The sequence below is a fragment of the Pteropus vampyrus genome, unplaced genomic scaffold (assembly GCF_000151845.1).
Source record: "Pteropus vampyrus isolate Shadow unplaced genomic scaffold, Pvam_2.0 Scaffold47, whole genome shotgun sequence".
NCBI classification, from domain to species: domain Eukaryota; kingdom Metazoa; phylum Chordata; class Mammalia; order Chiroptera; family Pteropodidae; genus Pteropus; species Pteropus vampyrus.
In genome coordinates, this window is record NW_011888828.1 from 2,454,726 (window position 1) to 2,481,894 (window position 27,169).

A 27,169-nucleotide genomic window follows, 5' to 3' on the forward strand; every position below is an offset into this window, starting at 1 on the left:
TCCATGGGGGGTGGCACATCATGGCGGGTCAGACCCCATGAAGGATGAAGGATCCATGCTGTGGGGTGGCCAATGGTGAGGTATCAGAGCCCTAGTTGGGTGAAGAGGGCGTGTACCTGTGGGGATGGCCTGGCACAGGGATCTGGACACAAGTAGGCTGAGGAGGGCCTCCTCATGGGCGAGCAGGCAGTGGCAGCAATGAGAGTTTGGTTTTATACCAAAGGATTGATCAATTAAGTACATGTATTATGGATAATGTGAGTCAGGTTTGTTACCCTAGGAGAAAGAAGTTATAATATGGAAAGGGAGAAAACCCTCAGGTGTTGAATTGGAATTAGAAGTTATCAGTGTGAACTCATGGATTGCGATGTGTCTATATCTATATAACATCGATACAGATATATATAGATATAAATGTGTGCGTGTACAAATGTTTCCTAGCTCTGTCCATCAAGAGAGGCGAAAGCTGTTAACTCGAATTGTAACCAACAGACCTACCCAGATTGTGGCTTCTACATACCATTCGCTACTTAAAGGAACCAAGGCTCCTTGGCAGAGTGCCAGACATATAAAAATACAGCAAATATTTAGCAAATAAGAAAATTGCTCGGAACATAATAGAGCTACACGCTATTATTTATCTAAAGTTCAAATTTAACTGATTAACCTATATTTTATTTGGTAACACTATTCCTTGGAAAAATGGCCAATTCCAACACTAAGGCAAGGAAAGTACCACATGAGCCTAGAGCATTTTGTTGTGCTAGAAAAAAGAAATACTCAAAGAATGATGAGGCAAAATGACCTCGAAGCCATTTTGAAGGGGTTCCCACTGGCAACATATGGGACAATTGAAGAATCAAAGTAAATAACAATAGTTAACAGAAACAGGAAACCATGAGCCCACGATGATATAAATAAAATAGTAAAATTAGAGTTTGGTGAGGAATAGAATATTAATTTAACGTATCTCCGCACAAAATACTTATTAATTCCAAATAGGAAAAATAGTAACTTCATTTTGAAGTTATTTCATTGTGGAGAAGACTGGCAGACATCGTTTTAACCAAGTGATTAAAGTGAACATCATCAGTAACAGGACAAATTGAAATTAAACATCACCTGATGAGATGATAAGAACGTAGCGACACTTTGGTGACATTCTTGCTAAACACAAACATACCCAAACTGAGGGACATTCCACAAGATAACTAGCTGTGATCTTCGAAAGTATCAAGGCAATCAGGGAGATCATTTCCTAAACTATATAAATGTCTAACCAATATACTGTATACTTGAAACTAATAAAATAAAATGCTAAAAAATAGTATCAAGGTCATGAAAGTCAAAGACTGAGGAAACATTTCAGACTAGAGGAGAAAGAAATGTGACAATTCAATGCAACAAACATTCTGAAGTGTATCCTTTATTTTGCTATAAAAGTTATTACTAAAACAAATGATAAAATGTAACAGGGCTCAGGATTAGGTAGTATCAATTACCAGTGTTAATTTCCTTATTTTGATGGTTGTATTGTGATTACGTGGGAAAATGTCCAACATATACCCGCTTAGGTATTTGGGGGTGATGTGGCATCAGGTTGGCAACTAAATCCCAAATGGCTCAAGACAAAAAAAGTTCTTTATACTGTGATTGCAAATTTTCTACAAGTTTCAGATTGTTTTAAAAATAAAAATAATGATTGGTTTGATTTTAAAAGGGAAATGAATATTTAATCATTCTTACACATGGATCTAAAAAAAGAGCTTAAAATACCACAAATATGTTTTGCAATGATGACGTAAGAGACTAAAACCAACCATCTGGAGATTACAAATTTATTAAAAAACGTTCCTGAAATTAAACTGCTAGAAAAATTTAAATTACAAAAAGCAAAAAAGAGGCTTCTACATATTACTGATATTTGCATGCAAAGCAATGGGGGAGAATTGCTATTTAAAACAAAAACCGATGGTAGCTAACTATTTCTGGGGTTTAGACAGTGGCATTTCATCTCTGCGGTAGATGGTCCTTTTAAGAGAAACATCATTAAGGGTGTTAGGGACCGAATGTTCACATGTTAAAATCCTATTTCCTCCCCATCCCATGTGATGGTACTAAGAGGTGAATCCTTTGGGAGGTAATTAGGATTAGATGAGGTCACGAGGGATTAGTGCCCTTATGAGAGTTAGCAGAGCAGTTGCTGCTTTTTGCTCTCCATCATGTGAGGATACGAGATGTCGGCAGTCTGTGACCCCGCAGGGCTCATAGAAGAACTTGACCAATCTGGCACCCTGATCTCAGACTTCCAGCCTCCAGAACGGTGAGAAATTAATTTCTGTTGTTTATAAGCCACACGGTCTATGGTATTTTCTTATAGCAGTCAGGACAGACTAAGACAAAATGTGTCTGACACTGCTAATTTCTTACTCTTTATTTTTCCCACTTTATTAACAGAATTGCAACTTCTCTTTGGGCCGCAATTTCCAGCTAAAGTTCTTTTCAGCCTTCTTTAGATCTCAGTGTGTCTTGAAGGCACCGCTCTGTTGATGAGACCTACACAGCAGTGTGCCGGAAACATTGAGAAAAGAATCACCTTTTCCTTGCACAGGCACCACCCTTTCTTCTTCTTTCCGGTCTGCAATGTGGATGTGACTCCTGAGAACAGCAGCCTATTTGTGAGTCATTAGGCAACAAGCTTGGTGATAAAGGTCCACATGACATGAACGGCAATAAGGATGGCAAAGACAGAAACAAAGCGTGAGTACTTGATGGCATAACTGAGCCACTGTGCCAACCTCGGGCTCCCTATTAGAGGAGTTTTAATTAAAAAACAGTGAACCCTCTACATGTTTATGCCAGTTGGGTTTCTGTTATTGGCAACTGTATACATTATTAACAATGAGTTTCATGAAATTGTTGTAAAAGGTGGAGACCCAAGAGTTGAATTGCTTGCTCAATAAAGTAAAAGGAATGTGTTTAAGGAGATTGCTCTGGAGATATGTGAGGAGGATGTTGAGTAGCAAATATAGAGCAATTGGAAGAGACTTCAGGAAAGACATAATCAGTAAAAATTCTCCAAGGTGGCAATTGGCCAACCATTTTAGAAACAGTTATATCTGACATCGATTTTGAAGTTGTTTCATAAGTTAGTTCTATGCTATAACAATTTGTTACCCCTCAACCTAAAGTCCACTACATAGAATAGTCTTATGTTGATGAAATAATAGTGTCCATTGGGGGCAAGGCATTGAAATAATAAGAGGATGCCAGCAACAGTGGACAGAGCTGGCTCTGAACTTGTCATAGCATATAAGATGGTAGGTCAGGACAGTTGGTTTGGTTATTAAAAAAAGTCAACCCTGGAATAAAAGGTATCTTCATCTTTGAAATGGAAGTCTATTTGTTGAAAAAGAAGCCTTTAAAACCTGCAGGGTGCTCATCTTCTAATATGTGGTGGGACCTTCACAGAAGAGTCAATCCCTCAGGTTTTTGTTTTCTCTTCTCTAGAAGTTCTTTTATAGTTTGGATTGGAACTCAGAACTCATGTTTCTATAAAAACAGTATAACAAAAGGGGGTTGTATTCTCATGTCTGGTTACAAAAGCTTATATAATCCAACCTCACTAGATTAGAATACTAAAGAATGACTTGCTATTCTTTAAGTTTCTAAATGCAAACTTGGTATTAAAATCAGCACTATAACACAATACAATTTTATATTTTGCTCAGTTTACTGCCCGACTGAGGCCAGACAGCATTCCTTCAAGCATCAACTAAGGAATCTGGACTCCTAGCATGTGATCCAATATCTTAACATCTTTTGCTTCTAAGCATTGTAGAAAGGTTAGAAATCACAAGCTGTTTATCTCATGGGAGACTAAGGATCAAGCCTGGGAGTGACATACATTATTTCTGCTTACATCCTACTAGCCAGACTAATCATATGGCCCTAGCCTCATTGCAAGGAAGGCTGGGAAATACAGTTTTCCTATGTGGACAGGAAGAAGAAAAAGGAATATAGGTATCTTGCACCTACTCTGCAGCGATTTGTGAAGATCAAATGAAATAATTGCCACGGTCTAGGTTCCTGACAAATGTTAGGTCCTCTCTTCCCTTTGGAATCAGCTAAGTATACATTAGTGGTGGCACGTAGTGGTGGTGGTTGGTTTTGGTGCAAAAGACTCCTAGTGAAAGGGTTTTAGTAAAGGAAATTAGGTGCAGATTCTGGTAGAGCTAAGCAGAGGCTGCGGGTAGAGAATAACAACTGTAAAGTTGGACGCTCTTGAAAGGGTTCCTGGGAAGTTAGGACAAATACAAGGAGGGCAGAAAGAGGTAATAAGGGTTTTGGCTGGGAGGAAGGTCAGGGCCTTCCAGGGAAGGCATGGTGGGGCAAAGATGGAAGGAAGCAGTACCATTTACTTCTGGAAAACAGTGGAATGCTCAGTATCTCAGAGTGGCTCCCCAACTACTAATGCTGCAGTAAGTGATGTCAAAGGTGAGTGAAAAGCTACTGAAGAAAGGAAGATCATTGTTTACTAAAAATATATCACACTCTTAGTTGTGTTAAATGTTTAAAATGTTAAAAGTTTAAAATGTTAAAATATAACATTTTAAAAAAGAGAGAAATGATACAATGTAAAGCAATTACTTCCAAATATTGGAGAGTCCAGTTTTTAGTTTCTCTTAAAATATATACATTTAAATACGATTGAAGAATGCAATGTGTGAACCTTGATTGGATCTAAGTTGGGGGTAGGGCACAAGCTATCAAAGATATTGTTGGCATGTTATACTTGAAATTTGCTAAGAGAGCAGATCTTAAATGCTGTCATCACTCCAAAAAAAAAGGTAACTACGTGAAGTGACAGATATGTTAACTAACCTAATTGTGGTAATCATTTCATACTATGTAGGTATATCAAATCATCATGTTGTACACCTTAAAACTTGTACAGTGTTATCTGTCGCTTATATCCAATAATGCTGGAATGAAATATTATTGGGACAACTAGGAAAATTTGTTAATTTTCTTAATTCTGATTAAAGGTTGGAGTTAGGTATATCCTTTTTCTTAGGTTACACCTGCTGAAGTATTGGAGTGAAGCATCATGCTTGTAACCTACCTTCAAATGGTTTGGAAAAAGTAAATAATGCAAATATAGCAAAAGGTTAACAAGGACCGAATCCAGGTGAAAGTTGTACCAACACACATTATACTATTCTTTCAATGTTTCTGTATTTTTCAAAATGAAAATCTGACAAATGACAATGATTGAAGGTTTCTAGCACACGATCATTTATTTGCTTACCAAGAGAATAAAAGCAGTCACTCATTTATTCATTGAATATATCATCAATGATAATATAGGTCAAGTAGTTTTAGATGATAGCGACTGGTCTGAAGTCTCAAGCCTGGCACATATTAGGCACTAGACTGTAAGCTCCATGAAGCTAGGGACAAGGTCTGTTTTCTTTACATCATTTTAAGTTCGGCAAGCACTTAGTCCACTGCTAGGAAACAGTAGGTGACAAGTCAGTTTTTGCTCACTGAATGGTAAAGTAAATGTGAAAACTCTATGCTTATGATAGATATTCTAACACTTTTATGTTTTCTATATATCACTGCTTTTTTGAAGTTAACACAAAAATATATGAATAATATTTATGTATTTTGTACCTTTGACAACTCCCTATTGTTAATTTAATTACTCGACTTTGAATTTCAAGCCAAAACATTTTAAAGCCTTTGCTGTTCAGAATTAAGTTACATCTAAGCCTACCTTAACATTTTTATGAATTTATTTCTTTAAGGCTGTTTTCACTCAATATTTAATTTAAAAAATAATAGATTTTATTAGATCAAAATACTTTGTGACTATTAATTACAAAACCAAATAAAGAATTCTTCTGAAACATTAAGGTTAGATTGTCAAAGATTTCAAGTGATTCAAAGTTATTTATTTTCTACTAAAGCTAGAAATTATCTATCATTCATTTTCAGAACACTCTTTTTGCAAACCCGGATAATTATGAAAGCAACACAGGCAATCTTGTCACATGGTTGTCAAGTTTTCTAGGTTGATTTCTTCTTGTATCTAAAAAATGTTAACTTCTGATATCCTCCAACATTTTTAACAGAATTATGAAATTATTAGGGACCTGATCATCAAATCCAAGGGCCTTTCTCACATCATCTGATATTTCTAACTACTGTTTTCTTTTTTGTAATTCTTTTCTCAGATATTGAAGAAGTATGATAATTCTTTGAAGAGGCAATGGGGCCTAATGACAGATTGGGAGTGGAGAAACCTTATTTTTTTTAAAGCAAGTTTCCATTTAATCCCTTTTAGCATTATCATTTATATTAACCTTTAAAGTTTATACTTATATTTTTATTTGTATCAATCTCATTCAGATCCTAAAGCTGTTGGGCTTAAAATATCCTTATTGAATGGTAGAAAAAGAGGTTTGCCATGTGGAAGTGAACAATATTCTACAGACCATGGGAATTAATTTACCTTATTGTTCCAGAAGATGGAGAGCGTAGGTATGGTATAATGGCATATACTATTTGAAGACTTGGGGTGAAGTCCAGGCTTCCTAGTTAATTGCTCTTTTGACCTGGTAAGTCACTTAATTTCTCTGGGTCTCATCTTCTTCCAGCTTTGAAATATCACTGACTCTAAACAAAGAATTGACAGGTAAGAGAATGATAAAAACAATCGAACAGAATATGTTGGGAAAATTCTCCAGGTGGTAACATGGGTGGTATGTATTGATATTAATTAGTTAAATTGAAAAAAAAAAAAACATGTATTTTAGCATAAACTTTAGGAGAAAAGAGTCATTGTGACTTTTATAAAATGAATGGAAATGGGAAATGAAAAGTGCTGGGGAAACAAACATAGTTGCCTATAAAATACAAAGTAACAAAGAATAGAATTTAGTTACACAGAGAATAAAAATTGCCTTTACATACTTGACGGAAACTAAATCAGAACAAATGACACCAGCTCACTGGGCACCTCAGAGATTAGGTATGAAAAAGATAGTACCACACTTCAGAGGAAATGCAAATGCCTAGCTGATATGTGAACAGGTCTTCAACATGAGTAATCAGGGAAATGCAAAATGCAAGTTAAAACCAGAATGACATAGTACTACACACCCACCAGACTGGCAAAAAGGACTGGCAATACAAAGTGTGGTTAAGGATGTAGAGCAATGCAACTCAAACATGGTTGGTGTGATTATAACACTTTAGAAAACAGTTGGGCATGATTTATTCAAGTTTATGAAACACCTACCACTCCCAGGTATATACCATACAGAAACTGATTCAGTCGTGATAGAATACATATATGAAGACACAGCAGCATTTATAACAGTCTCAAACTGTAATAACCCAGATATCCATCAACAATAGAATGGCTAAATAAATTATGGCATATTGTACAGTGGAATACTGTAATATGCGGCAATTAAAATGAACAAACTATAGCCATATGAACAACCTGAAAAGGACACGGATTATAAACAATGTTGAGCAAAAGCAGTTAGTACAACCGATTACATATTATGTTGTTCCACTTAATAAATTCAAAAAAAAGGGAAAAATTAACAACATATTGTTTAGGGAATGCATGCTTGTGATAAAACAATAGAGGAAAGCAAGGAAATGACTATCACAAAAGTTAGAATAATGGTTACCTCTGAAAAAGAGGGCAAGAGTTGTGTTGAGGAAGGTCAGCAGGGGACTTCTGCAGTGCTGGCAATGCTCTATTTCTTGACCTGGTTGGTCACATGGAGGTTGCTTTTGTGATTACTCATTATACTGAATTACTGCTTTATGCATTTTAATGTATATTTCACAATGAAAATGCTAAAAGTAATTAAATACTGTAGATGGCATTTGTAGAAAGAAATTTTGCCAGATCATTTAGCTTATGAAATCTGACAGTAAAAACCACTGATGCGGGATAATAAAACACTGATTAATGTCTTAGAAGAGCTCATTTTCAAGTGTAGGAGAAAAGACCCCTTTACAAATATCCCTTTGTTATATTTTAACATAGTATGTAGATCTTTATCACAAACAAATTGATGAATCAGCGAAGAACTGTTACCTACAACTTCAGATTTTAGGAGAATTTTGAATGAACTAGCTGTTTTCTCCTCTGGATTAATAATAAATAAAAGAACTAAAGAACTGCAGATCTAGCTGTGAATATATGAACTTCCTCCCCTCCAGTCGACAGTTCCAGCTGTTTCCTCCAGTTATCATGCTGGGTGGTGAGGTGGGTGGATCTTGCCCAGTAAGTTCACTGCAGCTGTTACTTCCTAAGTAGGTGGCTCCCTGCTCTCCTGAGGGCCAATCTGTGTCTCAGCACAAAGATTCTAAGGTGGAGCCATAGGTCAGGCTGCTGAAAAACCCCACGTGGTACATGCTTTCCTGAAGGCATCCTTCTGGTTGCAGAGCTCGGACGTTTTTACTCTTTTTTTCCCCAAAACCCACAGAACTAAAAATCTGAGGTGCTCAGCATCACAAAATCCTTTCCCTAAATTTGTGCATTTTACTCCTTCAATTTCCACCAGGGAATTGGTGGAAAAAAAAAAGATTTGTTTTGTAGCCGTGTACGGCCATCTCTTGGTGGTCTGATACCGAATTTTATTTGGAAGAATATGGACAGGACAGGTCATGAAAAGATAGTCAAATCCAGGGTAGCTTAAGCAAGATAGTTAACCTGACTCTTGGAATTTAGGATCAAGGGCAGTTGGACAGTGGGTAGGTGCTACTTTGTGAGTCTCTTCTAGCTTCTGTAACATCTCCCTCCCCCAGCCCATCACTTTTTCTGCAGCATTTAAATAAAAATGAGCACTTGGATTTACCCAGTTAGAAGTTTGTTCGGTCTGTTCTTTGCATTTGGTGGTGGTAGTAGTGGCAGAAATCCTGAGTTTCCAAAATCTGCCTCTAAAAACTTATCCTTGGAAGGTGGAAAGACTTGTAATATCCATTACTGCCCCTTCCAGAGGAGGTAGGGCCTGCCAGGGCCCAGCGACAGAACCGTGGAATCTGCTTCCTTTCATCATCGCTGCTGCTGTATCCCATTCTCACTCACACTCTTCACCAGGACAGGTTCAAGACAGACTTCTGAGGATTCTGGCCTTTTTAAAATTTCACTTCCTAGAGAACTACACATTTAACTTCATGGTTTTTTTTACTTAAATTTACTTCCCAGGATAACATCTGTAGGAAAAGCTGCACGACAGTAATAATATTTATTTTAGAAAGGAAATAGCCTGAGTCAGACCTGAAACACGGGCCACACTTTCTTGATGACGGGAACGGATACCGATTAACAATCAAGACCAGCTCTCCAAAGCTGCAAACCACAAGCACAAATGATCACGAAAAGCAAGGCAAAATTGTCAAACACTCTTTTAACAATCTCCAGGAGGATGGCTCCCTTTCCCTTGCCCGGGCAATTTACTTCCGTTTGCATTAAAGACTCAGACTGTGATTCTTTACTCAGGCCGCACCGTTATTTCCTTTCGGTGGGAGTGGGGGATGCATTACAACTCTCATCTTTACAATGCTATGCAGTTTTACAAAGAGCTTGCACTTCATCCACTCTTCTGAGCTCCGCGAGTACTCACTCATTCATTCATTCATTCATTCATTCATTCATTCATTCATTTACCAAACATTTGCTCGGCTCGACCACACGTGATCGGGCGCTGGGTCTCGCCCCACACGACAGGAAGGGTGCGACGCTCGCTCCCGGGAACAGGTGCAGAGGATCAGAATGTAGGACAACTTTTCGCTCAGAACAGCTTTTCCAAGGGCCTTTTGGGGCCAAATACCTCACCTTCGGGTGGTGCGCGCCCGAGTATGGCCGCGCGGCCTGGGCCTCCTCTTTGCTCCCAAAGGAGCAGTCACCACCTGCCCTGAAGGAAACCGCTAAAGAGCAAGCCCTCTCCGCCGCCCTCGGGTCGGGGATAAGATCAGGCGGCAGCTTGGGCTCCACTCGGCTCCTCCCCTTCCTCTCTTCTGTTCTGACGCGGCCGTAGAGGCGGCGGCAGCAGCGGCGGCGAGTCCCGCGGCCCGGGGCGCACCCACCCGCTCGCCGAGCCCCTACTTCCTCTTCCTTTCGGGCGTCATCAGCGCGCGCCAGAGTCGCCCAGGGCGGGGTGATTGGAAAGGGAAAAAGAGGCCAGCGGAGGAAGCCGCGGAGCGGAAAGAGAAGGGATGGGGGAGGAGAGCGGTTGCTAGGTGACTTGCGTCATCCGTCCGCGCCGCTTTCCTCCCGCCCCTCTCTCTGGAGTGAGGCGAGAGCCCCGCACAGAGCGATCGAGACAGCGAGCTGAGCTCCGGGTGCTGCTGCCACCGCCGCCGAGAGCGTGAGAGCCTGGGATCGCCCGAGAGACCCCGCCCCCGTGCCCTGGCCGCCGCCGAGACCTCCGCCGAGCCCGAGAGACCCCGCCCCCGTGCCCTGGCCGCCGCCGAGACCTCCGCCCTAACCTGGGGCAGCGGGAGCCGCGGCCACCGCTCTTCTCCCCCCCTCACCTTCCCGGCCGGCAGCGGCGGCTGCACACGCCGGAGCCCGAGCCCGAGCCGGAGCCGGCGGCTGGGGGGCAGGGAGGCGGCTACCTCGGGCCGGGACTAGTCAGCTGCTCCGCGGTGAGAGGACGCCGAAGAGGAGCCGGAGCTTCTGTCTGGTCCCGGGGCGCAGGGCGAGGGACCCCCAAGGTGTAGGGTGGGGGTCCCAGCCGCAGCGACACATGCGGGAGCCGGGAGCGGGGGCGGCGCCGAGCGGAGCCGGCCGGGTCCCCCACCTCGCTGCCGCCTCGGCCACCCACCCGGGGCCGTAGCATCTCGCCCCGGAGTGTATGAGCCGGGGCCCCAAGCTCGGCAACCACCCCCGGCCGGGGGGGCAGGGACCCTCATGTGAAGAGGCGGCCAGGGCGGCGGGGAGAGCAGGACCGGCGCCGCCGTCCTTTCCTTACCTTCCCCCGCCCCTTAACCCCCTCGGGGGTCTTCTCCCGTGGCCAGTCGCCGGCCCCCCGGCTCCTTGGCAGGACTCCGGGAGGAGTTCTTAGAGCCCCCTCCCCCGCCCCAGCCCCGAGGGCGGCGGGGCCGGGGGGACCCGGGGGGCCGGCCGCTGCCTCCACCCAGAGGAAACTTTATAAAGACAAAATTCGGAGCCTCCCTAACGTGACTGTCCCGGGAAAAGTGGCCCAAGACGGGCAGAAGACACAGTTCGGAGAGACCCAGGAAGAGGAAAAGAGGAGGTAAGCGGGGCCGCCGCCGCCTGAGCTTCGGCAGCACGGAAGAGACCCGGGTGGCCGCCTGGTTGAGCGACACGAGCCCCGCTTCTTCCTCAGTAACACGCGAGTCGGAGCCTTCCGCAGCTACAGCCTCAGTCCGGAGGAGGAAGGGAACCAGCCCACTTTCTCAGCGCCACGGCTCCTCTCTAAAGAGTGAGTGTCCCCGGGAGAGGTATTGAGGGGTGGGAAGTGGATGGGTGCCGGTGCGTCCTCCTGGAGTTTTGCTGATGTTTTCCAGGAGTGTTGGGAGTGCATAGGTGAGAAGTGGGGTACCTTGATTCCTCACAGTGGGAGAAGTTATTAGGTAGTCCTGTGTTTAACCTTTTAACTCTTTGTATGTACAATACGAAAACTTACAGGCTTCTCTTAGAGGAGTTCTGTCTTTCTCCAAAGTGGACACTTGCACCTTTCTGGCCAGTAATTGACAAAAGGAAATTGACGAAGCCGGAGCATATGTGCACACAAAGGACATCTCTGTAATGTACCTTTCCCTGGTACACCGGGTGTGAAACAGCTCTGTAGTTTTTGTTTCTGGGTAACCCTTATTTGGGGTTACCCTGTGAACCCCTGAAAGTAAAATCAATCTTTCTTTCCTTTTTTCTTTCTTTCTTTTTCTTTCTCTTTCTTTCTCCTCTCTCTCTTCTCTCTCTCTCTCCGCCCCGCTTCCTCTCTCCCTCCCTCTCTCTCTCTCTCTCCCTCTCTCTCTCTCTCTCTCTCTCTCCCTCCCTCCTTCTTTTCTTTCTTGTCTGAAAAGATAAATAAGTTCATTTCAGTACTTATTGGAGCAGAAGTTTACCTTCTTGTTTCCTGGGTCCGATTCCTGTATGTCAGGAATACATTGTAGCAGATTTAAATTACTCAGGAAATTCTGCGTTCTTATGAATCACAACTTAGGAGAGCATTGATACTTTAACCAGTTATAAAAGTTGTTACATTTGTTTTCTAGTTGTTACATTTGTTTTCTAGTTGTTACATTTGTTTCCTTACCCAAATGCTTTTTTTTTTTTTTTGAGTAGCGTGTGTCCTAATTGCTAGCACTTTATCTGGCAGAATGACTTGAGGCTTTACATATTTGAGTTGTCTTTACTTCTCTATCAAATGAGAAACTTTTGATATTTAAGATTTTGAAAAATGATTTTTCCCATTACTTTAGAGGTGAAGTCTGTAAAATCTTTGATTTGGATTTTAGGTATCCTTTCAGTGCCAAATTAAGGTGCAGGAAAGTAATTAACATTTCATATGTTTGTATGGACCTTAAGGCTTTAGCATATAGTGAAATTTTGAACATGGGCAATAAGTACTGTGCTGAGAATTATGGGCCCTCCAGAGAACTGTGTGGGTTTGCTCTCTCTGAAGCCACTGCTGAGAGAAGCTTTGTGGGAATGAATGTAAGCCTGGGGTTATCTGTGCTAACTTCTCCATTCAGGATCTTGATTAAATTGATTTAAAGCTTTCTAAAACAATGTTTTCATCTTGTTTTTTTCTCTTTTGAGGTAATGAGTTCCACAAGCTTATTAGCTCCTGAGTTATGTAGCAATTCGTTTATTTATCCCAATCCTGTCTCTTTAAAGTTTTAGGACACATCTAGAGTTTATGTTTTGAGAAATGTTAGAACAAGCGGGAGTTCATCTTTTTCTGGTTTTACAGATTTTGATTCTCTTTACCTTCATCTTTCTTGATTCTTTTTGTCTTAGACTGATTTCTTCGATCCCTTTAATCACTCTGCTCTTCTCCAGAACTCCATGTGTTTTGTTTTTCATTATATGCCTTGTTCTTGTTATGCTTTTATAGGGCACCTTAAATTCTATTTTAAATGGTTACTGACATGAAAATATTGATTAGTGGATGTAATGTTAGACATGGAATCAAACCTAATGTCTCTGGATCTGTTATCTTATTTTGTGACCTTGAGGAAGTCATGTATTCCATGTTTTACAGATAGCAGAAAAAAGTTTAGTCTCGCATAGGCTGTGTTTTTGACGAGGAAATGGGGACACACCACCAGACAGACTGTACTTTGAGTGTAGATTGAAATCCATCAACTTGCTTACTAACTTTAAGAATTACTTTGTATTGCTTTGACGATACCATGATTTTTAAATCATGGTAATGTTTTATTGCTTATTTGGGTACCAAAGAAACAACAAAGTATTTGGGGTCCCTGCCTTTGAGATGCTTTTACTTATGGAGGGGGAAGGCAAAGGCAATGAATCACAAATTGCACAAAATTGTAGGAAAGGAGGTAAGGACCGAATTTATTATCACTATATGTCAGATACTGTGTTTGGTACCTTATAGATGTAAATGTATTCGTATATTTTTCACTAGGGAAATGTTGATGTTGAACTATGCAGAACTAATTGGAATGTCTGAGCCAAATCTAAGAAGGTCGTTTTTAGGAAGAAAAGTGTTTAAGATTTTTGGAATTGGAGGGTGTGAGGAACAAATGTAATTAGGAAGTTAGTGTGATGGGAAGACAGGGAAGTTGGTAGGCTTAGGGTCAGTCTGTGTTTGTGTAGATACATGTTTACAGCTCAGAGAAGCAGTTAAGAAGAATGTTTCTGAGACAGTAGTTTTAGATGATTGAGGAGAAACAGTATTTTAGGCCAAGAGACATTATACCTGTATCGGAATTTTCTTTTTCTAGGAACCCAACAGTTTTACACTGTGGTCATTGAAGAGCTAGCTATACAGATAGAGGAGTGAAGAAGATGCTTCCAGTATTTTAGTATGATGCTAGTGGTTTCTGGCTGAAAATGTAGAGCTGGGAGTCATTTTCAAAGTATTAAGGTTTCTCGAGAGTGCTGATGTAGAATTTAAAAAAAAAAAAAGGAAAATATGGGTATTTTTACGTGGGGGAGGAAATCTATTAAAGTTAGCAAAGATATAGTAAGAACAGAGAATGGATGAGACTCTCCCTAAAATAGATGTTTTAAGAGTGGATAAAAGTTGACCTTGAAAAGGGAGGAACAACCTTTAAACATGGTTAGCAGTTCAGTCTTAGGGAATATGATTCTATATTTTTGAAACAGCCATAATAAACTTACCAATCCCTTGGGGTTAAGTTCAGAAGAATATATAGGATTTCACTGTTATGGAACCTATGGATAAAAGGACAGATTTCTTTCACCATATTCATGTTTTTAAAGTTTGCCCAACATTATTATCCTAAGTTTGGTCTTTAACATGATGAAATGGGGCTAAAAATAGCTGGGAGAGAAGGCTGCTTCCCCTGTTCGAAGTTGGTGTGTGTCTTTGTGTCTCATACAATGGAGGGGATATCCCTGTGTTGGCACAGCAGTGTTGAAAAAAAAATTTTTTTTTTTTAAAAAACCCTTTTTATTAGAAAACGAATACAAAACAACTTGGCGCTTAAAAAAATTCAGATATCTTTGAAGCATAAGACACTGAAAGACTTTTTTGGTGGTAAAACCTGCTGCTAGTGTGGCTAGCATTTAGTGTTGACTCTACAAAGAATTGAGGATTGTGAGGTAGGGATTATATATATAACCACATTTTTGTCTTCCTTAGTTTAAATTCTCCATCTTCCTAGTACCTTATTTGGCCTCTTTTTTTTTTTTTACCAGTGGTTATTCTAATGGCAGAACCCTCTGGGGAAGAGATATTTAGACAGGGAGCTAGATCTAAGGTGAATCCAGGATGAGGGTACAGGGACTGGAATGTATGCCACATGAGTGCCTGCTCTCTTCTCCCCTACTTGCCACGTTTTTTATGCAGGTGAAACCATGTTTAGATGAATGCAAAGGGCCTTTTTGGGTTAACATGATTTACTAGTACAGACAGTGGGAAAGGTGGGACTCTGGTAGTAGGGAGTGGTAACCTCATGTGCTTTGCTTGACAACGTTGGAGTTGATGTGGGATGATTAAAGAGCCTTGAGGGTGTGCGTTTGTGTTTGTGTGTTTTAGCACCAGATGACTTCCAAAGTCCATACCTAGGCTAGCAGAAGCTGAATTCATATATTTTGGAGATGGTTCTTGGAAAAGTGTTGTGTTGCTTCCGATATCTCATTGTGTGGAGGGGGAGTTGGCAAGCTTTTTTGTTGTCATTAAGAGTCAGTAAGTAAATACTTCAGCTTTTGTAGACCACATGGTCTCTGTCGCAGCGATTCAGTTTTGCTCTTGCAGTGTGAAAGCAGCCATAGGCAATACGTAAGTGAATGAGTGTGACTCTTCCAATAAAACCTTATGTATAAAGCAGGAGGTAGGTTGAGTTTGGCGTGTAGTTTATGGACCCCTGGCGTAGGCAACTGCCAAGTCCACCAACAGTACAGTATGAGCTTCATTCCTTACAGAGCTGGGACTGGCTTCTTTAGGTGGTCTCTGTTTTCTAAATCAGATATGTTCCTTGGGAGCAGTCTTAATATGCTTCAGCATAAAGCAGAGTCTGCCATTCAAGATAGTGATGAAAACTGTGGGTTGAGGGGCAGTGGCAATGCCATCTATAAAGGAGTGCAGCAAAAAGTAGGGACTACTTGCATTTCTTGTTCCTAGATACCATAATTGGCATACAGTGGTATTCTGACTGCGTATCATGGCCAAAAGTATCTTTGAAGAAAGGGTATGGGTATGATTTTGGAAGTTCTGAAAATAAATTGTAAAGCAGTTAATTCAGATGTAAAAATTAGAAGTGTTTGTGGTTGGCTTGAATCAGGTGAAAATATTAGCCAAATTATAAGAACATTAAGGTTTGATACTTCTGTCTCTTAAAAGCCTTAATCTCTTATAGTGACCAGTTCAGTATGTAGAATTATTGACTCCACAATTTTTGTTTTGTTAATTTCAAGTATGATATTTTAAATCACTTAAATTATTTAAATGTATACTTTAAAAAGCTATGCTGTATTCTTAAGAGTAAATGTTGCAGAGTTAATTTCTTAGGTGAATCTGTCTCTAATGTTGTTTAGAAAGGATAATTTACTCTGTGCAATTGTAGCTATTATCAAAACATTTGTTTCATATGTCAACAAATACCTGCATTGGATGATGGTGTTTTTTTGCCCTGGTTTCATAAATCTTATTTATCTCAGAATTCTCCTGTTTATGGCAGGGGAGGTGGTTAATCTTGCAATAGCGATCACTTTTTAGTTAGTTTCAAGCCAGCTTTTTACTTTATGTAGTATTTCTATGCATGTAATTGGTACTTCTGTTCTTCATCCATAAAAAAGGGAGAGTTCATATAATCTGACAATTTTAGCATATCTTTTAGAGAGACACTGTAAAGTTGCTTCCCTATTCATTTGGAGATGATGTTTTTTCCTTATTCTTTTAAAAATCTTCCTTTTAACTTTTGCCTTTTCAAGTAATTTTATCATTTTTTCAAGCTGAAAAATGGGTGGCAATTAAAAGATATAAAGTGTTCATCTTATATCTGCAAATATTCCAAATAGGAATATCTATATGATGACACTTTCAGTGGACCAGGGAAAAGAGTGATATATTTGTTTGTTTGTTTGTCTGTCTGTTTGTTTTTAAGTGTAGCGAATTGTTCTTACAAACAGATGAGTAAAAAAAGTTGCTTTCAAATTCTGAACTCTTGATGTTAAACCTTTCTACTTCGAGACTTTTTTTCCACTAAGTGTAAAACCAGTCTTTCAATGTGCATTTAGATTTTTGCTACTTTACTCATGCTAACTCATTGATACTTTTTCATGATACCTTCCACAGTGTGTTTAGAGTATATTTCCTAAGCGTATATGACATTTCCTGGACACTATGGGATACATATTTTCTAATTATATTTTTATGCACAAGCGTATTTAAAATTTTCTTGTATTTCCCCTTCAGAATTGTGAAATATTTGATGGAACATCTGTACTTGAGTTGGATATTGAACAACAGACTAACATATAACACTTTTTCTAAAATGTTCCTTTAAAATTTTTGAGTAACACTTGATTTCTCTAAAACAGCAAGCTAATACAAGAAAAAGTTGAGAACCTGCATTTGTGTTGTAGCTGCAATGCAGGTAGCTGAAAGGTAATAAACAGGAATGCACAAGAGACCTTACTGCTTGAGTATCTTATCTTTTGCTCTTTCCCCATCACCTAAGGGATAGCTTGTGGATCAGTCAGATATTGTGCAGTTTCTGTTGCTATGCTGTCACTCTGCCCTTTCTTTCCAGCTGAAAGATAGCTACTGGAAATCTGGGTGGCTTTGGGAGGCAGCTAGCATGTTGTGAGTGTTTGTCTGTGTGTCTGTGTACCTAGTATATTATGCAAAATGCTCCTTTCTGCATGACTGCTTTGGAATTTAGGAAATATTAAAATATGTAGTGCAAAATATTTTTAATGTCACTTAGCCTTTCCTCTGAGAGGCTCACCATTGGATAAGATACTGTGTTTTCTTTGGACTTATTAATTCCACAGAATCGTGAATGCACCCATCAATTACAGACGGTCCCTGACTTAAACGATGGTTCGACTTAGACTTTTCGACTTTATGGTGGTGTGAAAGCGATATGCATTCAATAGAAACTGTACTTCGAATTTTGAATTTTGATCTTTTTCCAGGCTAGCGATAAGCAGTATGATATTCTCTCATGGTGCTGGACAGCGGCAGCGAGATGATTTTGCCTCACTTTAGGCTAATGTAAGTGTTCTGAGAACGTTTAAGGTAGGCTAGGCCAAGTAAGATATTCGGTGGGTTAGGTATAGTAAATACACTTTTGACTAATGTTGGGTTTATTGGAACCATAAGGCAATGTGCATCTGTATGTTAGTGCCAGATGTAAAGTCTCAAGGCAAATTGCTGGTTTGTATTTGGAACAATGTATGTATCTTATCAAACTTTTAGGATGGTATATTTTTTAGGGCAGTATAAGGAGTAATAAATAATAGACCTTTGTGTGACATCTTCTGACAAGGAGTTGCTTCACTGATAATAGTAGCTTATAACCGTCTAATGGTTGAAAATATTATGTGTACCTGGAGCCAGCAATATGCTGCTAATTCATTTTCATTTATCTAATAAAATATAATCATACTATGGAGAAAGAAACCTCATTTGTTAGGCAGTTCATTTCTTAGCACGTGGCCTTGGACAAGCTGTTTATCCTTTTAATATTGGCTTCATCACCTGTTGATAGAAAAAACCATGTCCTTCACAGGATTGTTGTTAGGATTAAATGAGATGATATAAAACGTGCAAAGCTCTTAGTCCAGTGCCCGGTAAATAGTAATGTGACCCATCACTGTTAACTTATTAAGTTAAAGCTCTTTTAAAATGGGACAGACAGAAGGCTAAAGTCAGCCTTTATATTGGCCTACATTTAAATTCAGCCCTTGAGTTCGACCAATAATATTGAAGTAATTCTGCAGTATTTTCAAAAGCAGTGTATTATTCATTAACATTTTATTTTAAAAAAATTAAAAACTAGAGAAATGGCAGAACTACTGTGCTTATTATTTATAGAAAAGAAAGACTGATTTGAACATAATTAGAATTTGAATTCAGCTCCAAAGACCTAAATATGCTTAGATCAGAAGGGACTCTTAAATAGAGTGACTGTGCTTTAAATTGTCCAGTTAGAAATATAAGGATGTAATTCAGCTATCAAGTCTTCTTTTTGTTTTTTTTTTTTTTTAAATCAAGTCTTTTAACTGCCTATCTTTTTAACTGTTGGGAATAAAAAGCTTTAAAAAACCACAATATTTAATAAGTTATAACTGTATTATTACATCTCAAATTAAGATGGAAGGAATTTTATTTAGGTGATTCTATTTTAATTAAATTTTAGTTTTTTCCTTTTTCCTAAAATGATTAGAGAGTGTGTGTTAGTCACGTGTGTGTTTGATAGTTCCTTTCCATGCTTAGTATTTATTAAATACAAGATCAGTTTCAGAAATAACTTTTCCTTCAGGCTTGGCGTAATCAGTGTTCTGTTGGCCAATACAAGAAATAAAAGCTTCTGGATCATTTTTGTATTTGGAAAGTGTTTCTATTTTGGGAACAATTTGGCTATGCCTTCATAGTCTGTTTATTTAATAGAACTGTGTATTTAAGATAAATATATGAAAAAATTCAAAGGCAGAAAGGAGAGATTGAGATATATTTTTTAGCACTGATTTTCGTGCCAGCTCTTGTCCTCACTCTAACTTCTTTTAAGGCAAGTTTGCTTTTAGGTTTTGGTATAAATGCAGAAATTAGATTGGTCTAAATATTAGTTGATCTCTGGTTAAGTAGTTAATTTAATGAATATTAATGAATACTGAAAAAATCAGTATTTTAAATATTTTTTTGTTGTTGGTAGCAGTTGGAGTTATACTTCTGAAATTATGCTTCTTTCATGTCAGAGGTCTTCAAAAAAGAATTTTGTAATTATGAATAGGTTACTGGATAGATAGATAGGAGAAGAGTGTAGTCTCTCTAGTGAGTTTAATTTTTTCTTGCTTATTTATTATGTATGTAATAAAAGGTTAGATAAATAAATATGTGGGTCATCAGTTTTCTTTTGCATATTTGGGGATTCTAAATTGACTGCTGTGTGAATTTGGTAATAGAAACTTTGGAATGCCGCTGTAATGAAGGGGGAACCTTTTTCTACTGAGTATTACAAAGGTAGGATTTTTTCATTAGAGAAACATTCAAATTTTAACTTGCTAGATTAGATATTTAGAGCAGAAAACACATAATTTCAGATTTTTTCTAAGGACCATTTAGTAGGAGAGGAGAGAGATGGGATGTACTGAGGAGGGGAGAGACACAGCCACGCAGGGAGGGAAGAGGCAGACACCAAGGAGAGCAGCTCCGGAAGTTTTGAGGTCAGTCTTAGTCAGAGGTCACACCCTGTTATTTCTTTGGGTTGTGGACGTGGGGTGTTACCACTTGTTATCTACCACCCTTTGAAATGTTGATTAGATGATTGACTCTAGTTCTTAGCTTTTCAACATCTGGATTCTTTAAACTATTGAAGTTTTAATCTGTATGGGATAATCAGTATATCCTGGGTGGAAAAATTTCCGCAGTACCTGGTAGGAGAAGGGACCAAGGGGGGTTTTTTGACTACACTGGAGTTTCTCTTTTTGTTTTGTTGTCTTTTTTCCTTGTTGGCCACATTTCCCTAGCTTTGCCTAAAAGGGATGCTTGTAATTCTATATATGTGACATAATTGTTGAGAGGAAAGCTTCGGGGTTGATAGACCAGGTTCCAGCTGTGCTGCTTGTGACCTTGGGCAAGTTATTTATTCTATGTGTGTTTCCTGTAAAACTGGGATGATAATAATAGTACCTACCTCGTTAAGAGGACTGGATGAGATAATGCATCATAGAGTCTGGCTGAGAGTTAATGCTCAATAAATGTTAGCTGTTGCAATAATATTAATAAACTTTATAATGTTGTTATTTCTCCGAGGTTGCTGGTTTATTTGAATGCTGAGGGCATTTGTGATCTTTGCTTCAGAATATGTCAGTAGAATACTGTCTTTGTTCAGCAGCACATATTAACTGAACACCTACTGTGCCAGGCACTGATCTAAGTGAACAAAACATAAAAATCCCTGCCCTCTTGAAACTTAGTCTAGTTGTGGGAGACAAACTACACGAAGCAAAATAGGTGACCCATCACTCATCTTATGAAATTTGGTGTTTGACTTCATGTGTGTAAGCCTCTGTTAACCATCCCTAATAGTCTTCGCCTTTAGATCTTTATTTGTTCCTGTTGGCTGTGCTGGAGAGTGTTGGGTGGCAGGAGCACCCCAAAAGCATAGAACCAGTTTCATTGTCTCCAGCTACAGCTAGATCCTAATTTTAAGGCAGCCTTACACTCACCATTTCCTTGACTTACTACTTAAATTGGCATTCACAAAACTCTACTTTCGGTCCCCAGACTTCTGTTTCACATTGTTTACAGAAGTGTTTCTCCTCCCCAGCTCATCCATGGCATTTCTTAAGAGAAGGAGATACTAGAAACCTCTTTTAAGAAGTATTTCCTGACTATGCTTTTCCATCACTTATTTTTTATTTCGTACTTTCCGTGTATTAAATGTATTTAACTTGGTTATTCTCTGTTTCTTTTTTTTTTTTTTTTAAATTGTTTTTTGGTCTTTTCAATTAAATTGTGAGCCTTTTTAGGTTAGGGACCACTTTTCGATTCCAAGCTTTAGCTTCCTCACTTGAAGAAAAAGATAATACCTACCTTACACAGGGATGCTGTGAGATTTTAGAGAGATAATGTATGAAAAAGGTAATTCTTGTTTATCCTGAATTGAGGTTGGGAGCCTTTCAACTTCTGCTTGTGTGGATAATTTTAGTTTTTATTTCTAGATAAGATTCAGAATATTACTTTCCAATTATCAGATGATAAAGGCTGGGCATTAATGAGAGGTGGTATAACAGCGACTAGGAGCCACCATTGTGTGGGTTCAAATACAGAGTACCACACTTATTGGTTGTGTGACTTTTGGCAAGTTGTTTAACGCACTTGGCCTTGTTTCTTTATTTCATGGATAATATATTGTTAGATTAAATGAGATAATAAATGAGGAGCACAGAACAACGCCTGGCACATAATAATGGCCTCAGAGAACATTTGGCAGTATCTGGAGATGTTTTGATGGTCAGAACTCAGTGGGGCTGTGTGAGTGTGAAGAGGTGCTATGGGTAAAGCACTAGTAGAGTAGAGGCCGGTTATAAACAAGGTACAGGGCAGCACCACACAGCACCACACAGCTCCACACAGCACCACACAGCTGCACACAGCACCACACAGCTCCACACAGCACCACACAGCACCACACAGCACCACACAGCACCACACAGCACCACACAATGAAGGGTTGTCTCGTCCAAAATCTCAATAGTGCCAAGTTAGGAAAACCTCTCTGTTTTCTATTTGTCTATTTTCTTTGTGTAAGGAACTTTGCCAGTTAGAGTTTGTATAAATACTGATTATTGGTAAGGATAAGTCATAGACATGGATAGGCCTCATTTAACATTCATTTTAAAAGAGACATAAAGGTAAATTAATAGATTTTTTTTTAAGGTTATAACACAGTTACTCGAAAAGTAATCTAAGAGTGTTTATTATACTTATTACGCAGAAACTAGGAAAGGTTTCCAGGTGGTTTTTCCTAATTTACTTTTTACAGTGGCAAACTACTCATGTGAAAGTATATCAAGTGTAGGGGGCTTAAGAGATGTGAATGACGTGTGTAAATATTCATAAAGTCAAATATACACTAATAGAAAAAGTAAATATCAAGATTAATGGAATGATCTGTTGGGAGAAACCTTGGATCAGGTCTGGTTTCCCTCATTCCCTTCATGCTTTATTACTCACCAAGTTGCATTCTTTAACTTAGGACCTCTTCTTTTTATCTTCCCCACCCCCTTTCCCCCATTTAAAATTGAACCCTCACCATTCCCTGTCCATTTCGGGACCTTCTAAATTGATTTCTTAGCTACTGTCCTTTATATTTCTATCTGAATTGACATTTTGCTTAAGGGAGAACCTTTCTAGTCTAGGTTCAATCTATCACTTGAATCTCCCTGCACTATCCCTTTATCTCCAAGAGAGAATTAAGTGCTAATGTCTTAAGGCTGGAATTGGAATGAACTAGTTTTTCTCCTATGCATAGTATTAATTGTGTACCATCTTGGGGAGATTTGGGAAAGTATTCAATCATATCATTTTCTGTATTTTGTAGTTCAGATGACCTCCTTCACTTTTATATAAACACTGATTATATAGCCATTTATATACAGCATGTATATGCTTTAAAGGGTATTTGTGTGTGTGTGTTCATGTATAAACCTTCATGTATATTTGTCTCTGCACCTTGTTATTTCCTCTGTCTGGAATATTTTGTTCTTTTCATTTTTGGCACATCTCTTAAGACTCTACTTAAATATCATCTCCTCTAGGAAGCCTGTCCTGATTAAGATTAGTAGAGTTATTTTTTTCTTCTGGTTACCCCCAGAATCTATGTATCTTTTATAGCTCTTAACGTAGTTATTTGTATTTTTCTCTTCTACTGGTCTGTAAGTTCTTTAAGGACAAGAGTTATGTCTTATTCATCTTTTCAGTTAATATCTTCTCCCCACCAAATGTCTAACATTTCCTACTACATAGTAGGCATATAGTATGTTAATAAATGAATGGAAGAGAAAAATAACTGGAAAATTTTTAAATAAGCTCTGTAAGAGGAGGATATTATTTTGTTACCTTTGTTTCCAGGTGCTTAATGTACAGCCTCTCCATAGGTGTTCAGCAATTATTTATTGAATGAATTTGAAGCCAGTTCCAGTAGCTGATAGAGATTCCATGTGGACTTTTTTCCTCTGCATTCCTAGAAGTAAAACAGCCCAGATATTTGGTACATCTGGTGCATTAGGTCGACCTGCCTTTTCTTTAGTCGGTAATGAAACTTTTGCTCTAACAAATACTTTTTAAAGATGCTTTTGGTTTATTTCTTTTGCACCTATGGGTCCATTCTAGTGTTGAGTTTGTTGGAATGTCCAGTATTAGTCTTACATCATGGATGAGTGTTAAGTAAGGTGTCTGTACATTTGAGCCCAAACAGAGTGAATATGTATTTACTCTCTAGAGTGGACAGTAACTGAGGCTATTGAAGCATGGGGGAGAGAAAGAGCAATTGAAAGTGAGGAAGTTGCTTACTAGGTTAGGTTTCTTTTTCTTTTGATGGTGATTGATTTTTACCTCAGAGCTGTCCCCATTTATTTATAAAGAATTAGCTAGGAGGGAGAGGGGTGTGAATCTAGAGGATAAGAATATAGATTTGATAATTTGATAAATTAATAATTTGATAATCATTGTTTTGATCATTATTTCCACCTACTGAATGTTTAGTATATGTCAGGCACTGTGCTAAGGATTTTTGCATGCATTATTTTATTCCTCAAAGCAGCCCCTATGAAATAGGTACTATGAGTCTTTTTCATGGCAGAAGAAACAGATCTAGAGAACATATAGGAATTTGAACTCACAGAACTAAGATCCAAAGCCAGGTCCATGTGACTCTGTGTTCTGTGCTTTTAATCACCATGCATGCTGCCTCTTAAGTTTCAGTGGAAGAGTTTTGTATTGAAAATAGGAAGTTATCAGTTGTATTGAGATAGGAGGAGGGGAAAATGACAGGATTACATCTTATACAGATGTTAGAAGGAAAAAGATTAACAGACTCACAGAGCAGCAATTCCCAGGTATGTGTCCTTCTACAAAATAATTGTGAAATTTAAGCCTGTAATTTTAACTGACTTGTACTAACCTGCATTTTTTATTAAATTTAGTCTTGCTCTTGATATCACCATCAGGACAAGTGTCCCAGATAAATCTTTAGCAGTAGAAGAAATCTGTCTAGGTAAAACCTGTCTAAAAGATTGAGGAGCGAAGCGATATTTATAAATAATTTTTTTCTATGTGTAAAATGTGTTTTGTAGTTTGAGTTAACTCTTTTGAAAGAGATCTTTGTTTAGGGGATAAACCTCCAAAATATATTTTTTAGAATTTGTAAACCTAAGATTTGGTATGCTTGCAAGGTATACCAGAAAATTTGAGAATCAACACTTGTTAGTCTCTAAAGTATAATTTTTATAAGTCAGTGAGTATCCGTGGAGTGTTTCTTTTATGTACTTTCTTAAACTATTTTTGTTTGCTGAGATGATATTTGTCATTAAAAAAAATTCCTTTCTCTTCCTTCCCTTACTTCATATAGGTCTATTCCTTATCCAGTTAGTTTATTTATAAGTGTTTTATATTTCATAAATATAGTGAGAATATAGTTTTGATATCTGTGCACTATGGGTCTTATTTGTTTATTATGAGACTTAAATAGTTTTCATAATTTTATTTTGTTACCTTAAAAAGAGCTAAACCTGGACATTGGCCTTTAAAATGTTTTCTAAAAGATTTTCTCTTTCCTCTTGGCTGCATTTTAAAAACTGTATTTGTAACTATTTATATATATTTGAACTTTGCCCTTTTAGAATTTTAATTCTGTGCTCTTTAAAAATTTTATCAAAAGTTACATGCAAACACTAAGAGCAGAGTGCTGCATGATATTCTATTAAAGATTAAAATTGCCTACATTAAATTGAATTCTGGTAACAATTTAGGAGTTGGGGTTTTGGGGTGCAGGGAATTAGATAATCATGCCAAGCGTACAGGATTCTAAGTCTTAGGGTCATTAGTGTTCTTTTACATTATCTACCACAGATTTCCTTTTCTAGAAGTGAATGTTAATATGACACTATTATAAAAATAATATTGATATCAACATTTGAGTGCTTAATATGTGCTAGGCACTCTTCTGTGTCCTCTGTGTGTATTAATTCATTCAGTCTTCATGCTAGCCCTCTGAAGTATGTGAATGCTCCTAATTTACAGTTGAAAATTTGACAAAGAGAAGTTAAAAATGCTCAAGGTCTCACTTTTAGTTACTGGCGGAACTGGGATTGTATCTGGGCAGTCTGGTTCTAAAGCCTGGGACCCTAATCACTATTCTATATTTATCTGTAAATTTATTTCTTATGTATTATTTGTAGAACAGTGCCTGGCATGTGGTAAGCTCTATAGAAGTGCAGGCTATTTTCAGTGGCATTTATTATATACTTACTCTCAGGTTGGCAGAGCACATGTTATTTTCCATTTATGTATGTATATATGCATGTATGTATGTATTTTTTTTATTATTAACTCCAGATTTTATTGCAGTTTCTGTTATTTCTTTTTTTAAATAGCTGAGTTCCCTGAGGTTCTTAGAAACTAGATGGTTGCCTAAGCTTATATGACAATGCTAGATTTCAAAATTAGCTTTTCTTACCACACATTCAATTTTATTTTCATTCCTTTAGAAAGAGATAAAGATTGTGATTTTGGTGGGGATGGGTGGGTATGTTATTGGTTTAGATAGGCAGAAACAAATATACTAAGATTATAGTGATGTTCGCATGCCCAGTTTATGGAAGAAATAAATTCTTAGACCCTATGAAGTTTTTTTACCTGTAAAGTTTAGAGAGTAGTATTACCTTATCCTGCTGACTTGTGAAATTGAATCATATCACTCATTGCAATGTGAAGTATTAGAAATTGTTTTGATGATAGAGCAAAGATTAACAGCCTTTTAAAGAAATAATATAAACTTTATTTCCTCAAATCTAAGAAGCCATCTGTATTAGTTTTCCATGACTGCATTGCAAATTACCGCAATTGTAGCAGCTTATCACACAGTTTCTGTTGGTCAGGAGTCTGCACATGGTTTAGCTGATCTTATCCTCAGGGTCTTACCAGGCTGATATCAAGGTGTCATCCATGAGCTGAGATTTTGTCTTAGGTTCTTGCCACGTTTCTTCTCCATAGGCATTTGATGTGATTTTTTGCTACTTACAGGACAGCAGGAGAATCTCCCTGCCTTTTTTTTTAAAATTTAGTTTTGTTATTAGTTTCAAGTATATAGTACATTTGTTAAACATTTATATAGTTTATGAAACAATACCCCTGATAGCTCTTTCTGGCTCTCCACTTAGCCATTACATGAATGCTAACAGCATTCCCTATGCCGTGCTCCCCATCCCCGTGACCGTCTATCGACTACCAATTTGTACTTTTTTAACCCTTCACCCCTTTCTCCCAGTCCCTCAACTCTCCTCCCCTCTGGCAGTCACCCTATATTTGTGAGTCTGTTTTTGATTAGTTTGTTCTTTTTGTTCCATAGATTCCGCATATAAATGAAATCACGTGATAATCTCTGCCTTCTTTTATAGAACTGATCTCTTTAGGTGAGGCCTGTCCACAATAATCTCCCTAATTTAAAGCCAACTGATTAGAGATTTTAATTATATCTATAAAATATGAATTTATTAGGC

General features: G+C 38.4%; 1 protein-coding gene and 1 long non-coding RNA gene across 3 annotated transcripts in view; one reads left to right on the forward strand and one right to left on the reverse strand.

Annotated features, from left to right (window-relative positions):
- Positions 1–2,419: 2,419 nt before the first annotated feature.
- LOC105291535 lies at positions 2,420–10,563 on the reverse strand. The gene is made up of 3 exons (XR_002780114.1): positions 10,513–10,563; positions 9,872–10,461; positions 2,420–9,385 (listed from the first exon to the last, which is right to left on the reverse strand). It is a non-coding gene; the product is annotated as an uncharacterized LOC105291535 (long non-coding RNA).
- Positions 10,564–10,905: 342 nt separating this feature from the next.
- The window catches only part of FBXW7 (F-box and WD repeat domain containing 7), a 175,699-nt gene continuing 159,435 nt past the window's right edge, over positions 10,906–27,169 (forward strand). For both annotated transcript variants that reach the window (XM_023530192.1, XM_011359381.2), the window contains exon 1: positions 10,906–11,483. The gene's annotated coding sequence lies outside the window, so the exon portion shown is untranslated. The remainder of the gene's footprint in view (positions 11,484–27,169) is intronic.